General features: G+C 45.7%; 1 protein-coding gene across 2 annotated transcripts in view; it reads left to right on the forward strand.

The window, feature by feature from the left end:
- Window positions 1-11,657: 11,657 nt before the first annotated feature.
- RAI2 (retinoic acid induced 2) overlaps window positions 11,658-15,788 on the forward strand; it is a 43,619-nt gene continuing 39,488 nt past the window's right edge. Inside the window, exon 1 of one of the 2 annotated variants that reach the window (XM_030235061.2) lies at window positions 11,658-11,761. The gene's annotated coding sequence lies outside the window, so the exon portion shown is untranslated. Of the gene's footprint in view, window positions 11,762-12,232; window positions 12,330-15,788 lie in introns of those variants that run through there. The other variant, XM_030235062.2, reaches the window with a different exon arrangement.

Consider the following 15,788-nt stretch of genomic DNA (forward strand, 5'->3'; position numbering starts at 1 on the left):
CCTCCATGGTGGGTTTGGGTCAGTGGTAAGATCACTCCCTCTTTTCCTAACACCATGTGGGCAGGACAGGTAAGGAGGCCATGAATGACTGTGTCCCTCAAGTGACTCTCCCTCATGGGGAAGCAGTGGTAGACCCCTCCATCCATGTATCCCCACACGGGCTGTACCAGGCTTTAGTGCTCTGTGGTCGCAGGCTGAATGCATCAGAGCTGGGGAATGGAAGGACACTGCAGATCTGATGGCAGCAAATCAAACATATGGGCACACTGGGAAGAGGTGGCACAAAGCATTATTCAGCTGTTTATGAATCATTTGAATTTTCCCTGGACTCACTGGAATCGGCCCCAGAGATGGACTCACATCATGGCAATACAGCTAGACTTGGAAAGACCACCATGTTTGGGCTCCAATTGTTCAATATTTCAATGTGGCAAAAGCTCCATATGTGGCTCAGACATGCCAGATGGCCTAAAACACACACTATCCTAAATACTCCAACACCTCTCTTGCCCTGCAAAGCCACAGAGCACCAGGCATGCAGTAAACATGGAACTGAGTCCCCTTGGATGTGAGTTAGAGATGGCAAAATTGAGTACTTGGTTAAAGAAATCAGTTCTCCAGTTTGTGTGGCTAATTGGTTTGATTTACTCAGTGATATCCACTTTCCTGGTTCATTTAAATAATATCTCTCTGGGAGGGCTGATGGCAGGAGGCTTTAGTGACCAAGAGCCAGGGCTGTTTATATTTACATCATTGGTCTGAATCCAACAGAGAGCCTGATAGTGAAAGAAAATATTAGCCATCTGCCCAGTGCTTGACAGCCTTGCTAGCAATAAAACCAAGAATTGATTAGATATGGAGGTTTTCTGACTACCCCTTGCTAGGGTTGGCCTTCCAGTTTGCAGAGGGACATCCTTGATGAAGCAGAACCATCAGTCCTCTTGACATCCTTCCTCACCTCTATTGGACCAGCAGGCAACCCTGGCAGTCTCCACCAGAGAAATACCAACTTGTTACCAATACTAAAGGAAAAATACTGAAGAGAGAGAAAAATGGTCCTGTATAAGCTGCTGCTTATTCTGGTGGTGCATCACACTGCTTTTGAACTAACAGATGCCACACAGTGTCCAGAGCTCACAAAGGCACAGTTGGAAGGCAGACCTTGCCCATTGCTACATTATTGTAATGTTCTTCCTTGCCAAAACAGAGTCCTCTATTTTAATATCTCCCACTCGCACTTGCATTTTGTCAGATACTAAATGCCTCAACTGCAAAGCTAATACTTTATAGCCTTAGACCTAGGATGTAGGTAGCTCCCATACCTCACCACCAGCAGATACACAGGAAGTAGAAGCAGCCGTCTCTGGCTTTGTTTTCCCTTTGCAGTGGCAGCTATCTCACAGGGACTGCCTTACCTTGGGATCACTCCTCTGCCTAAAACACTGCCTTTGAAACTGCTAATGAAAAACCAGTGGGCCTACATGCTAGTGGCTAAAACATCTATCCTTGGTGTAAGTAAGAAGAAAAAATTGCTTAAACATGACTCAGAGGGTGGATACACCTGAGAACAGATGGTGTGCTACATTCTCTGGAAGATGTTTGGCTTGTAGCAGAATCCAGCAGTAGGAATGAGTAAGGAGATGATGTTGCTCCTATACCCAGAAAGTCAGCACGGCCCATCTCCACACTGCTCACCTGGAAAGCAAGGGGAAGGGCAGAATGCCACACTTTAGGCAGGTGATTTGGTCCCCTTTGTTCTCTGCTCTTCAGACAGAGACCCCGCAGCCCACATTTGTGCATGTGGGTATTGAAGGGCACCCACGTGCAGTGCATTTCAATAAATAACATCCCTTGCTTCTCACACAGCATTTCTGGAGCAAAAAGTTTTCACCACCTTGCTTTCATTGTGTCTCAGACAGAAATATTTCCCCCCCCCCAGTGATGGACTTGCATTGTACCACCTACACTTCATCACACAAGGCAGTAATAAATGCATGGAGGAGTACTATGCCTCAGGACAATTTAAGCACTGTGCAAAGGTCACTCTCTTCAGACCCTAATTGGTCAGCAAAAGTGACATTTAAAATGCATATCATTAAAATCATAACAAATTTATTTACCTTCTTCCTCATTGGGATTGTTCCTGCATACATTACACATTTGATATATCGAGTGCTCTGGAGGTCAGGATGTGTTTGCATCATAAAATAATGTCTTGTGGAATCACGGTGACACGGGCTGCCAGGCTCCCAGGATTACTCATGCACTGACTGCTCTTGTAGGAGCTATCACAAAATCCCAACAGCCAGAGAGGGCCAACAGTCCCTGAGTTTTGTAGGAAGAGAGAGTGGTGGTTGCTTTACGACAAGTGATATTGCAAATAATATTGTGAACACTTTTGGACAGGAGGAAGAAATGTGCAGCAAGAAGCACATGTGCATGTGCATCCCTGCCTCAGTTCAGAACCATTTGTTCACTGCTAATATTGGCTTACTTTATCTTTCTTTCCATCATATATATATGTGTGTATCACTGTATCTTCCTCTCTGTCTCAGAAGATGGCATTCAAGCCAATATTTTTTAGGAACTGGAGACACTGCTCATCTAACGTGTCTAATAGATGTTTTCTCTCTCACTTGCCATTAGATGTCAAACACCACTTTTTAGCTTCAGCATCCTGAAAACCACATTCACCATGAGAGCTGTTATCATAGTACCTCTGTGTTTCTATTTGCTATGACATGATTAGTTGAAGGCAGAAAAGCTAAATGCAAGTTCAGGTAGGGCAGAATTATTCCAGGTAGCCTCAATTTTCTCTATTTCACTTATGAGCATTCATTTCTTTTGTTCATGAAGTTATTTATTTACCTTTTAATGTCCTTTGGAACACTTGGATTTGTATGTCATAGAAGAGGAAACAGGTCTTGTGACTATAATCATGGCAGTTTAATAGGAGGCTGAAGATCTAGCTTGCATTCTTAACTGAAGATGAAACAAATCTAACCAGTTATTCATCCATGTGCTTAGCTCCCTTCTTCTACACAAAGACAGTGGAGGACTGAGAAGTCATATACTCTACTAAAGCATGCAGAAAATGTTTACTTGCTGCTTTACAAGGACTGAACCAAAGCCTACTGGATTCTTTCCAATCCATTGAATTTTAGTTGTTTGGTTTTGGGTTTCTTTATTAAAGCTGGGAGAATGTTTTTGGCGAACAACAAATTTGTCCAAAAATGTAGTTTTGAAGAAGCAACTTGCAGAATTGAGTCCAACTTGGTAAACAGATTTATTTAGCTGGGAAAGAAATAGAAAGCATTCATAAGAACATAACTGAGACTTTCCATGTTTTTCTTAGGAAATTATATATTTGTTCCATGTGTGACATTATTTAAAAGCTATAAAGAGGGATCTAGGTTGGCTAGACTGTATAGAAGAATTTCTTCTTTTTGTTTTTTCCAGACTGGCCACTGAACAGACATTTCCTATGTGAGTGTCTTACTCTCTTCCATTCCATCTTCTCTGTTTAAATCACTTTTACTTACTTCTTGCTGCCTGTCTTCATAATTTGCAATGCTTTACCCTAGCATGAATTGAGTTGAACAGATCCTGAGTTACTAATCTCCAAATTTATCACATCCAAAAGATACCACCATTGATTGGAAGCAACCTCTGACATTAGAGCCCATTCAAAATGTAACAAAAATTGGTTCTTGCTGTGCTTTCATATATTGATATTAAAACACACTTTAAAGTGGACTAGGGGTAAATTCTGAAACTAACTTGCCAACGGGCCAGGTATTATTTCTTCTTCACTTTCCATAGGGAACAGTCAAGAGCCAAAACAGACTTGTCTTTCATCCATTACAGAATCTTCGAAGTGTCACTCTTCAATCCAATGCTGCTGCTGGATAAACTCACAGGATGGTATCCCATGCCTCTGTCAAGCAGGATCCCCTCTACTCAAAGCAAGTCAGGTAGGCAAAGGTTGCATTTTTCATGGCTGCATTGGTCTGTTGCTGATCCTGGAAAATGCGTGAAAAATACTCCTCCTGAGACCAGGATAAGACCCAAAATTCTGGATTTTCCTGGACATCCCAAGGTCTGCAGTTCAACATCCAGAGAAACCCCGCACCAGGATGGCAGGGTGGGGCTGGCATGCAGACTAACATCCTGCCCCAGTGGAGCTGTCACGCTCCTGGCAGGCTCCCGTGGTGATGCCAGCTCCTGCCCCGGGCTCACGGAGGGTGGGGGCGGCTCCCGGGCCGGCTTGGCTCGCCCTGCAGAGCAGGAGCAGCTCTGGAGCTGGCTGCCCTGCTGCCTTCGATTGACTGCAGCTGCTTGTCTGGAAAGCCTGTCTGTTTGACCTGTCTGCCTCTTCCTGATGCTGAGCTTCTCCTCAGCTGCCTCATTTCCTCCCTGAGATCCTGACAGAGGCAGCCTGAAATCTCTCTCCTCATTTGGCTTCCAAGTGACTTTCCATCTATTTAAACTATCATTAAAACTTAATGCAAGGTCTTCCCGCCAGAAAAAAAATAGATCGAGGAACAGAGCATTCCTTTCCTTTCATGATGTTTTCTGATTTTAAATAACTATGCCCAGATATTTGTTTGATAGCTATAAATCAAGAACTCAGTCAAAAGCCTGTACCAGCCCTGCACAGGAGCTTCCCTGGGATATTGTCTCACTCTTTCTTTCCTTTTTTTTTTTAATTCTGCATAGCAGGAGTGAATGGCATAATAGTGGATATTGGAAATAAACTCTTGAGCAGTGGAAGGACCATCATTAGTGCTGACAAAAGCAGCTTTTGAGGCTGTGCCAAGATCAAATAATGAGAACTGGTAGGAGAAGCTGGCATAGCTTATGGATGTGAGGTTCAAGTAACCACTTTTTGGAAGCAATTAACTTTTGTGATATTTTGTATAGATGGGTCTAAGCTGAGGGTTTCCCTTCAATTGAAGCAGAAATACCTTTGTCCACGATATTAATTATTTCTTCTTGAATGCTGCAAGAAGTTTCCCCTAATTTACTTGCAGGCTATTTAACCCTAGTTATTTCCTTCCCTTTTTTCAGAGCTCTCCCACATCCAGACTTTCCTGGTGAAAGCACATGAAAGCCAACCTTACCCCAGAAGGACAAGGACACCTAACTTTCCTGTGAAAACACAAGAGGAAAGAGTTGAACTGCTCTTTTCAAAAGGGAATTTGTCATGATATCCCTGCATCTACAGCCAAAATGTTCACTGACCACAAGAACCCTACTTTCAACTTCATCCATGGAAGAATTTAATTAATCTTTCTATATTGGCAGGCGAACAACATTTCCTGAAGAGAAAAATAACTGTTAATTTCCAGAGGTAATTAACAGTCACTGAATGAGACTAAAGGGCTTTCATCAAAATTACCAATCAGCTCAAATTTGAAGAGATTCTCTCCTCCTCATTGCTTCTTCATCTCATTCAGCCAGTCCTGCTGAATTAGTGCCTAATAGAGTCTCAGACATATTCATATCCTGTCAAATTCCCATCCTCCCAAGGAACTGTCCCTTTCAAATGGTAATACAGAGGGCGTATGATGTGTACTCATTGCTATTTTGGATTTAACAGCTGGCTGTGTTGCACTAAGGGTAGCTGTGGAAACTTAACTGAGGGATGTGTGTGTGTGTGTGTGTGTGTGTGTGTGTGTGTGTGTGTGTGTGTGTGTGTGTGTACACATCTGTGTGAGCAAATGCCTACTCCTTTGCAAATGATACCATTTATCTTAAACAATGCTCTCTTTATAACTCTAAAATTCTAATTCTCTTTTTAGACCACCACAGCTGCTGAAGGGGAGAATGGTAGAGCTTCACAGCAACCAAGAGCATGGCCTCACCCCAGGACTGGGCTGTGCAACCCCCTTTTCATACAAGTTTCAGCAGATGAGCAGGGTCACCATCAGTACTGGGTCACTGGTGGCCCTCATCAAGACCTAAGGGTTTAAGGAAGGCTCTCTTCAGGCTCTCCTCACTCTGGCCAGGTGAGGAGAGGCAGGGGGACGGGCTGCCCCAGGGAATTTACTTGTTTTTTGCACAGTTTCAGATGCTCTCAACCCAGCCCAACACACACATTGGAGTGCCTGAGCAGAGGCAGATGGTGGAAGGGCTGACCTCCACAGAGCAATATGAGCACAGAAATTAGGAGGCCTCCCAGGTCACTGCAATATAAGTTTCCCTCCTCCTGCCTTGTAAATATTTTGAGCCTGAGCCAAAGACAGGTGGTGTTTGCAGGGACATTCTCAGTGACTTCAGCTGGATCTGGAGTACTTGTAATTTGGACATCTCAGGGGACCTCATGGTGACAACCAACAATGAGAATTTCTAGTAAAACGTTTCTGTGTGCTGTGCCAGGGCACTTCTGGAGACAGCACTAGATGGGCGCAGAGCATGACCTCTGTTAACAATATACGCTACATGAAAGCCAATAATTCTGGCTAAAGCATATTCAAAATAGGATGCTGGAAGCAAAACTAATGCATTATTCACTGCTTGTTGGGAATACAAGAACATGGAGATAGACATCTGAGCCTTGGGCCTTTTCTGCAATGTACTGTATACGGGCTCAGTGGGCTTATTGGCAGTACAGTGACTCTTACTGCTGTGGATTTTCATTACTAATAGCATTTAAAATCTTGCCCTGTGATCAAATTTTTTAAAAAGTGCACGTATTCATCTTTGCTTTCTAGTCACATACAGTAATGGGAGGTATTTCTAATGCTGTACACATTCCCTTGGTGTAAAATGTGCCCTTTTCCCACCTTTACATTAAATCAGACAAATATTTGGTGAAACTCACAGGGTGAAATAGTGCAAAAATTGCCAATTTCTCAGTAGGTAGCTGAAAACAATTCTGAACAGAGCACCAACACAATCAACTCCAATACAGCATGCAGGCTCTGCTAACGTAATACTTTTCAAAAATAAAAATGTGTAAAATAAGGGAAAAAAAAGTCATTTTATATACTTGTGATATACAAATAAAAATCCTTGTGAAAGAATTTAAGAGCAGCATTATAGAAAAATCTGTCTGGGATTTGCCTAATTGCCTGTAGACAGCCTGCAATATGGACACCTGCCTCTGAACTAATCACTCTCTGGTCCTTTTGTGGTCAACAGGGAAACACTGACACTTGGGAGAGCGATTTATCTCTTCCTAAAGTACATGTCTAAGAAAGGTCAAATGAATTGCATCCTAAAAGTGCTTATTTCTCCTGGCTGACCATAAAGGTTGAAGAGTGACTAACTCAGATGTAAATTAATACACTGTAGACAACCACACCAGCCTGTGGGTTGGTGGCGGGGGGGGGGAATATGCTGAAGTGCACCCCTATTCTTCCATTTGCCTCCTTCTCCTCCTCCTCCTCCTCCTCCCCAAAGACAGATTTCCACAGTTTCATCCAATGAGAGATTTTGGTTCAAGGAGTTTTGCCATACATCACCAGAAAAGGTATTGTATGCCCAGACCTGCCCCACAATATCCTGTCAGACAGATAAACTTCTGCAGGTGGTGCTGCAAAGTTTTGGATCCCAGAAGTCCCAGCAAGTAAGCCTGATTTATAGTAATGGTTAATCCTTCTTGGAGTCAGAAGCAGCTTGACTGGATCTCAATTACTGCTTAACAAGGTATGTCTTGTCAAAACAGTTTTGAGGTCAGCTTCTTCTGATGCAAGCTGATCTTTAGGTACAACTGAAGATTGGCTTCAGTAGCACATCTTTGCTATGGCAAATTCTCTTTAAGACTTTTGGGGGGCTGACATGGGACCAACTTGCTGCTAGAAAACAGACTGAAATGTAAAAAGAAGCACAGTTACATGCATTACTGTTTTCCAAAATTCTCAGTTATCTTTATCTTCCCTATAGCTTATCCTTTAAAAACCCATCCAGTAATGAACTTTGCCTACGTGTGATACCTTTGTTCTTCTCACTAAATGCTTTCAGGATGATCAAATTACATATGATTTCTAATGAATGCTCACACATTTAATTGAAAAGAGAAACTGTTGTGAGAATGCTGTTCTTGAAGTCACTGTGCTTGATTTTAATATCCATGAGTTTGTATTTTCCATGTTTGATTGCAGAAACTTTGCCTACAAAGCCCGCACTTGAAGTTCAGACCAGCTTAGAAAATGGCAATTTTTAAATGTTAAAGGAAGTCAAATACACATTCATATCTGCTACCCTGTGGTCCTCCCATTATAAAATAATTAAAGAACTACAACTAGATCAGGCTGGCAATCACTGCATCAAAACCAGTATGTACTATGGTCACATTACAAGCAACAAAGCTGAGCTTGGTGATTTATGACAATATCACTAAAACCTCGTGATATATTTAGCGAGTGGTAATGGTAAAGGTTATAATTCCTCTGAGGGACAATAGTGATAAAATAAACCACGAGGGTCAAGTGGATTATGACCTTGTGAAAACTCAAATAATGGAGATGGAGCTTTATAAACTTCCTTATAATAGATAATGCCTTAAACAATTTAAAAGCTGCTCAGTACTCAATTTGAACTTGCCACAGGCTTACTACTGCCTATATATTATTAGAGGAAAACCTGAAAATTACTTCTGTCACTATGAATCTTGCATCTGCTCAGAACCCCCATTTTAGGTGCAATGAGCGCTCTTGCTGTGCTCTGAATGCTCCCAACAGACAGTGTGTGTGCACTTGGCTGTCAGTTCTTCCCACCCAGCATTTGCAGTGTGGCTACTTATGCAGAATTTAAAGCTTCCAACGCATCCTGGATTGCTGTGTTAGTAATCACACCTGGCAGTATTAATTTTGCTACTGCATAGTGCTATCCTGGGATCAAAGAGTGATCAAGTGATAGGCTGAGATGAATGGCACTGCTGATTGCTTTACATGCTTGGCAAAAGGAAAGATGCCACGTTTATCAGCACAGACAATACACCAGGTTCATGCAGATCCTCTCAACAGAGTTACCTGAGACACCCAAGCCAGTTTACATGGGAGCTGAGGAGCGCCGCATACGTGAATTTGTGCTGAGATTTAGGTGGAGGTGGAGCAGCATCACAGGCAAATGGTCAGTATCCTGATCCACCTGAATACATGATCCTGCACAAACAGTGTGAAAACAGCCTAGGGGATCAGTGCCATAAAAGACTATGACTATGAGTCACTTGACCAAGGTCATTCACATACATAATTTGGGCTCCTTCATTTTCATTCTTGCTGTAGTTTGCCTCCTGTATGGCAATCCACCTCACCAGAGCTAGATTTTTGTACCAAGATACAATATTGAACTAGCAGACTTCTGGAGAAAGCTGCATGGATAAAGCAGCCATACTGAGGCATACATGTACAAATTTATAAATTAATGCACAGAAAAAATTCCTCTGCCAGAAATATGGAGAAGTTTGAGACCACACTATCTCAGCTTCAAAGACATGGAGGAGGAGGGAAGACAAGGAAACAACACAATGCTTACCCACTTGTATAACAGCACTGACAATGGCAGGCCTGTGAGGGCATCAGTCTGAAAGCACACGGGACAATCAGCTGCCATTGAGAGAGGGATTTTTGATTGATTTTAAATTAAGGTCACTGTCCCTAGGCCACAGCTAGATTTGATTATTTCTGTCACATTTTAGAAGAGTGACAGAAACTTCTTTGCAACCAGTACTCTCACTCTTCAGTGACTCAATGCATAATGATGTTTTTTTCAGTGTGTTTTCATGATTCCAACTTCCATGATATGCCACACGTTGGTTCAGCAGTGACATTCTGCCACTGAAAGCTACTCATCCCTTTTACTACTCCAGTCTATGCAGTAAGGGCATTAGGAAAGCTGTGGGCAGCACAAAACTAACACAGGTGTGACATTAAATCTGAGAGGTGTATTCACTGCTGGCAGGTGAGCAGTGACTATCAACATACACCAAGGGGAAAGGGCAAAAACAGAGCAAGCCCAGCCATGAGCCATTTGTCATGGAGGCACCTTTCTGAGCAAGTTGTGATTTGGTTGCTCTCTGTGGATTTCTCTCCTGTTCATTCATTCATTTTTCCCCTCAAAATGACATCAACTGCCTGCTGTCAGATGGCAAAGGGCTCCACAGCTGTGTTTGCATGAAGAATCACCTCTGTACAGTCAGGTGATCTGTTAATGGCCTCTCCCTTTTGTGCTGGAAGCCAGGGCCACCATTTCCTGCCCACCCTCTCCATGATGCCCAAGATTTGAGGAACCTCTGTGATATCTCCCCTCTGGTGCCTCTTGCCAGTATGCTTGTACCTAACTAGAAAACCCTTTCAAGCCATGGATTATCACTGCTGGCCTCCTCCGAATCTTTTACAGCTCTGCTATGTCCTTTTTGAGAAGGTGAGACTGGAATTCCAGCAGTATCGAGAGCACAGGTCCAGCACACATTTTCCAGTGTAAAATCTTTTCCTCTTCGTTGCTCTACTAACAAGTCCTGACATTTGAGTCACTCTTTTGGCCACACTGAGCATGAAGCTGACATTTTCTCAGCTGTGCATGTCCCTGTGCTTTCAACCTAGGGAAAGTGATGGCCAAAATCCTTCCATGATGATGAGCAAGAAATAAATGACCAACTGCAACTGTACAGTTGTGATGTCTGAGGAAAAAAAACCCCAAACAAACCATCTTGAATAACAGTAGTGGATTTTAAATCCCAAGATGCTACAAAATTCCCCCTCAGGCAGCTTGACCTAAATTCCTATGGGCAATGAGGAAGCCACATATTTGGAGCACTTGAAAGAAAACTAGACAAATGCCGATAAATTATTGTATGGGGGACATTCCTACTCTCTTTTGGAAGATGGATTAGGCAGATGACCTACAAAGTTTTTTTTTTTTTTTCCTTCTTTCACTAATTCCTAGGATGTCATGAGTGTGTGTGCTTTACCCTTTCTTAAATCATAATCTGATTGATCCAGCACCAGTCAAAGGTTTTGAAAAGCCCATTAAACCGCAAGAGGAAACCTTGAGCGGTTTGTTAATATCAACAGAAATCCAGATGGAATTACAATTATCTTTTATGTACATTCGAGGGCATATTATGTAATACTAGCCATGGATTTAGTTTAATGCACCGCACCTTCCAATAAGCTGCTGGCGCCACTTAATAGCGATTTGAAACCTACAAAAAACTCTTTTGCCCTTGACAAAACCGTTTTAAAGCCCAGAGACTGAGGTCAAGAGGCTTGGGATATTCAGAGTCTGATGGGAAAACGGGGACAAGGGAAAGCGAGGATGGAAAAGACGAGGGGGAGGGGGGTCGGGGGAGAGGAGGAATTAAAAAGGGCAAAGAGGTGGAGGGGGAATAAAGAAAAACAGGAAGTCAGAATTGTGGTCAATCCGAGATAAACGCAGAGGAGACAAGGTCACAACTTCAAGCAAGCAGGGAGCAAAACCCCGAGAGATTTATGAAGGAGGACGACGCTGCCTGCCGCAGCATCCTCCCGGGGCTCCGCTCTGCTGGCGGCGCGGCTCCGCGGGACCCCGGCGCTGCCCACGGCCCGCAGCGCGGCGGGCGGGGGGCGGCGCTGGCGGGCGTGGTGCAGGTTGGGCGGGCCCGCCCCCGGCGCTCGCCCCGCCCCGGCCCGCCCGGCGCGGGGGGAGCGGGACGCGGTACCGGGCAGGGCAGGGCGGCGCGTCCCCGGCGGCGGCGGCGGCCGCGCTTGACAGAGCGGGCGGCGGCTGCGGCCCCATGGAGCCCAGCTAGGGGCTGCCGCACCCTCCACCGGAGGTAGGTGCCGCGGAGCGGATGCGCACCGACAGCCCGGGGCGGGTGGAGCGGTGACAGGTTGGCCGGGCGGCGGCGTTTTGCGGGAATCCCACCCCCCCGAGCCTTCTTCCCACCGGCGGCCGGGCGCTGCCGTACCGTGGGGAGGGCGGCGGCCCCGCGGTCCCCGCTTCGGCCCGTGACTATTGTTTCTGGTGGCGCCGAGCGGGCGCAGCGAGATCCCGGTGGTGGCGGCGGCGGCTTTGTGCGGGTTGTCCCGGCAGTGGGGCTGCGGCGGTGGGGGGGCGCGGAGGGACCGCGGCGGGGAAAGGGACGGAGCGAGACCGTGACCGCACGAGCAGAGCCACCCACCCCACCCCCGCCCTTCCTCCTCCTTCTCCTCCTCCTGCCTGCGCAACTTCTCCAAAATCACGGCCGTGGGTGCGCGGGGAGGAGCCCCGCGTCGCCCCCCGCGGATCCTGCCCCACGGGCGGCAGAGCACGCACGGCGCGGCCGCGGCGGCGATCGGCGGCCGGTCCGCGCTCCGCCGAAAGGAGATTAGAAACGTGCAGGATGGATTTCAAGATGGGCGGTAATGGGATGATTTGGGGTCCCTCGCGTAGCCGGTCACAGGCTAGAAGCAGGAGGAGAATTTACCCTTCCGAAGTTGGGGCAGAAATTCCTCCCGCTGTCGCCCGGCTTCCTGGCGAAGTCTGCCAGGCGGATGGACTGTCACCTGCGGCTCCCTTAATGGCTTTTTCTGGATGAGGCTGTCGTGGGGCGTGGGTCATCTGCGCCGGCGTCGCGGCGGTCCGGGCGTACGTGGCGGTGAATGCCAGGGTGAAGTGTCGTGCTCCAGAAGTTCTGCATCCCTCCGGGGGGATGCTGCAGGGTGCAAGCTCCCTGGGCAGGAGTTGCAGGGCAGTTATTCTCCTTCTCTCATTTTACCCGCAACACACCTCTTTTTTGAGAGATTGGTGCGGCTTTGGTTCGTTTACCGCTCTTGACGGTAGTTTTCTTACACGTTCTCCATCAGAATTATTTTTCTAGAAAGAAAAATTATTCAAATGCGGGATTCAAAGTATATATATTGTCTAATTGGGGTGTGTTGTTAAAGAGGAAAGAGTATCTGGTTGCCCATTAATTCTTCAGGTATTTTCCGTTTAAACTTGATGAGGAAATGTTTTTCCTTTTTCTAAGTAACCTTTCATGTCATTTATCATTGGCAAATCGGCTTAGCATTCAAAGTAAGAATTTCCTCACAAATACGCTACTGATTGCTAATGTTACGTCTGAAACACTCCATAGGACAGAAATCAGCACACCTCCGTTTGTTTTTTTAATATGTAAATTTGAAAAGCCTTTCCTTCCATTTCATGACGCCGTGAGTGGCCCCGGTTAATCAGATGTAACTACAGTAACTAGCAGAGGAGGCTGCTGATAGGCAGGGTGGTTTCCTGCACCACTGTGCTAGAGCAGCCTGATCAATTAATGCATCCTCACTATTTTGTCCTTGGCATATTTGATGAATTTTATAATATTTCTGTGAGGAGCTCCAATAGGGGAAGCTGGAGTCTCTTTCACCTTCAGAGATGACTGAAGGTAAATTTGAAGAGAGAATAACTCTTTGAGTTGACTGGAGAGTGCTGCTGAGTTCCTGTGTGTACACTAAATTCTGGAGGCGATCCAGCAGCCAGAGCTATCTGGGTCAGGCTGGAAATCACCTCAGTGATGGGTTTTGCAGGGTCCTGGTCACTTCCTACAAAAAAAAAAAAAAGCAAGTGCTAAGCTTTTGCAACATGCACTGATTGCATTGTAGGCATGGACTGGAGACTGGAGCTGGTCATGTAGCAGGCTTGGCATGTGCAATCAGCAGGTCACACTGGGCACCCTACAACTTCAGGATGCTTGACTTCACTGTGCAGAGCCTGCAGCAGTATGAATTACAGGGGAAAAATGCATTTAGATGTAACAAAGGCTGCTGGCTCATCTCCTGCATGAGGAACTAATTTTTTTAAAAAAAATCTGGCTCCCGTTTCTGCCTCTGACTCAAGCTGCCAGTGTAGCTGTGGGCAAATCATTCTATGTTTCCCTCTCTCCTCATCTCTGCCCGACCTCATCTGTACAGGGCTGTGTGTTCAGACCCCAACTCAAGCCCCTTGCACACCAGCTGCCTTGCACACAGCAGTCTAAAACCCAACGTAGGTGGTACCTCTCTGGTCCGAGGGGATACAGTTTGACATTCAAATATTGCTGCTGGAGCCAGTCATACAGACGTAGCAGCCTCACAGCAGCTCATCAATCTCTAATCCTACCCCTCTTCTAATCCAGTCGTTCCCTGCTGCTGATGGAATCGCCCGGCGTCCTTCGAGCTGTGTTTGGCTGCGTGCTCGCCCTCGTGTCAGCGAGCCAGGGAGGCAGTGCCGCTGGAGATGGGCTGAGGATCACCAGCTCTTCAGGACACAGGCTGTCACTTCAGGCTACAAAATGCATGGCACAAGAGGCCTGGTGTGATTTAGAAATAGAAATTATAGCTAAAGGGTAAATTGCAACAATGTCAGAGAAAAATGACCAGCAAATGGAAGCTGGGGCATTCCTGCGCAGCCGGCTGCATGCTGCGGGAGGGAACGGAGGTGGAAGGGTGCAGCTCCCTCGGCCTAACAACGGCATTCTTATTTTAGCATGGAAGACAGCCAAAGATAAGGAGTGGTTGTCATCCAGCTGGTTGGAGGATGGAAAAAAAAAAAAAAAAAAGGAAAAGCTGTGTGGAAAAGTATTTTGATGTAGGTACTAAAGGAAAAAAAAGCAGATAACCTTACAAGTGATAGACTAGCTATGTAAAGCTGCCAGGACAAAGCTTTTCCCATAAAATCCAGAATGATCCTAATTAAGCCCAGACCCTGTTAAATGACACACGGCTTTATTTATTTCAGATGTTTCTAGGTCCTAAAGATGGGGCCAAATGTGAAGAGTTTGATGTGGCAGATAGTTTAACCTCAATTACTTTTACATAAATCATGGGATAGTTACGGTAGCTGAAGTACCTCTGATGGGTGCCCCAGAGCTACTGATTTAAAAAAAATATATATATTTTTGAAAATCCCCTGAAAAATCCATGGCAGTGCGGGTGAGGGTTTGTGGAAGAGCGGTGGCCGTCCTTTGCAGGCAGGAGGTTGGGAGTGTGGGAGCTGTTGTGGTGCTGTGTGCTTGCTGGTCTTGTGTGCACAGGCAGCTGAAATGGTGGCTTTGTAGAACAGGCAGCCAGAGAAAGGGACGTAAAATGGGAGCTGACAAATATTCTTGTTATGAAACTGGGATGGATGAATGATTTATGGGGGTACTCGCTTTTATTTTATTTTACTTCAAGAGGAAGGAGATGGTTGGTGATGTGAGGCGCTAGCCACGGATGGCTTTGTTTTGAGATCAGGCTGTGCTGGGTTCTGCCTCCAGAAACAGCATCTACAGAATAACAATACAGTGAAACACTTCCCAGCATTGCTTGAGTTTCACAGTCTGTTTTCAGGATGAAAAAGTTTTCCTTATCTTATGTTCAAAGCTGTAGGCCTAAACCCTCCCAGCAGACTCTAGATTTCAGAAAAGAGATGGCTGTGTGAGAGGTCCTAGGCTGTGTGGATCTTTGTTAGCCTGTCTCCGTTCTCCTAGGGAATTTCCTTTCCTGGGTTTGCAATATTGCCCATCCCTCCCAGGGCACTGAGCAACTCTGTAAATAGGCCACTCTGTGGAGGAGCTGCTCTGCTGGGTGATTTAATGTAGCTTGTTAGTTCTGGCTTTCCTTTTTTCCCACCCCCACCCAGTTCTATCTGTGCTGTCCTTTGGTGTAGAGAGCAGTGCTGAAACATGGATGAGGTGAGTTTACAGAGTCACAGCTGCAGGATTTTGCCAGTCCTGCGGGTGGCTGGGTGTCATGGGGACCCTTATGTAAGCTGCAGCTCCACAGTCAGTTGCTGGCTTTGGGTGTTAGTGACTGCATCCCTCTGAGCGGGACCTGTGTCCAGCATCCTTTTGTATTTCCTAATTCATGGAATCATAG

The sequence above is a fragment of the Serinus canaria genome, chromosome 1 (assembly GCF_022539315.1).
Source record: "Serinus canaria isolate serCan28SL12 chromosome 1, serCan2020, whole genome shotgun sequence".
NCBI classification, from domain to species: Eukaryota; Metazoa; Chordata; class Aves; order Passeriformes; family Fringillidae; genus Serinus; species Serinus canaria.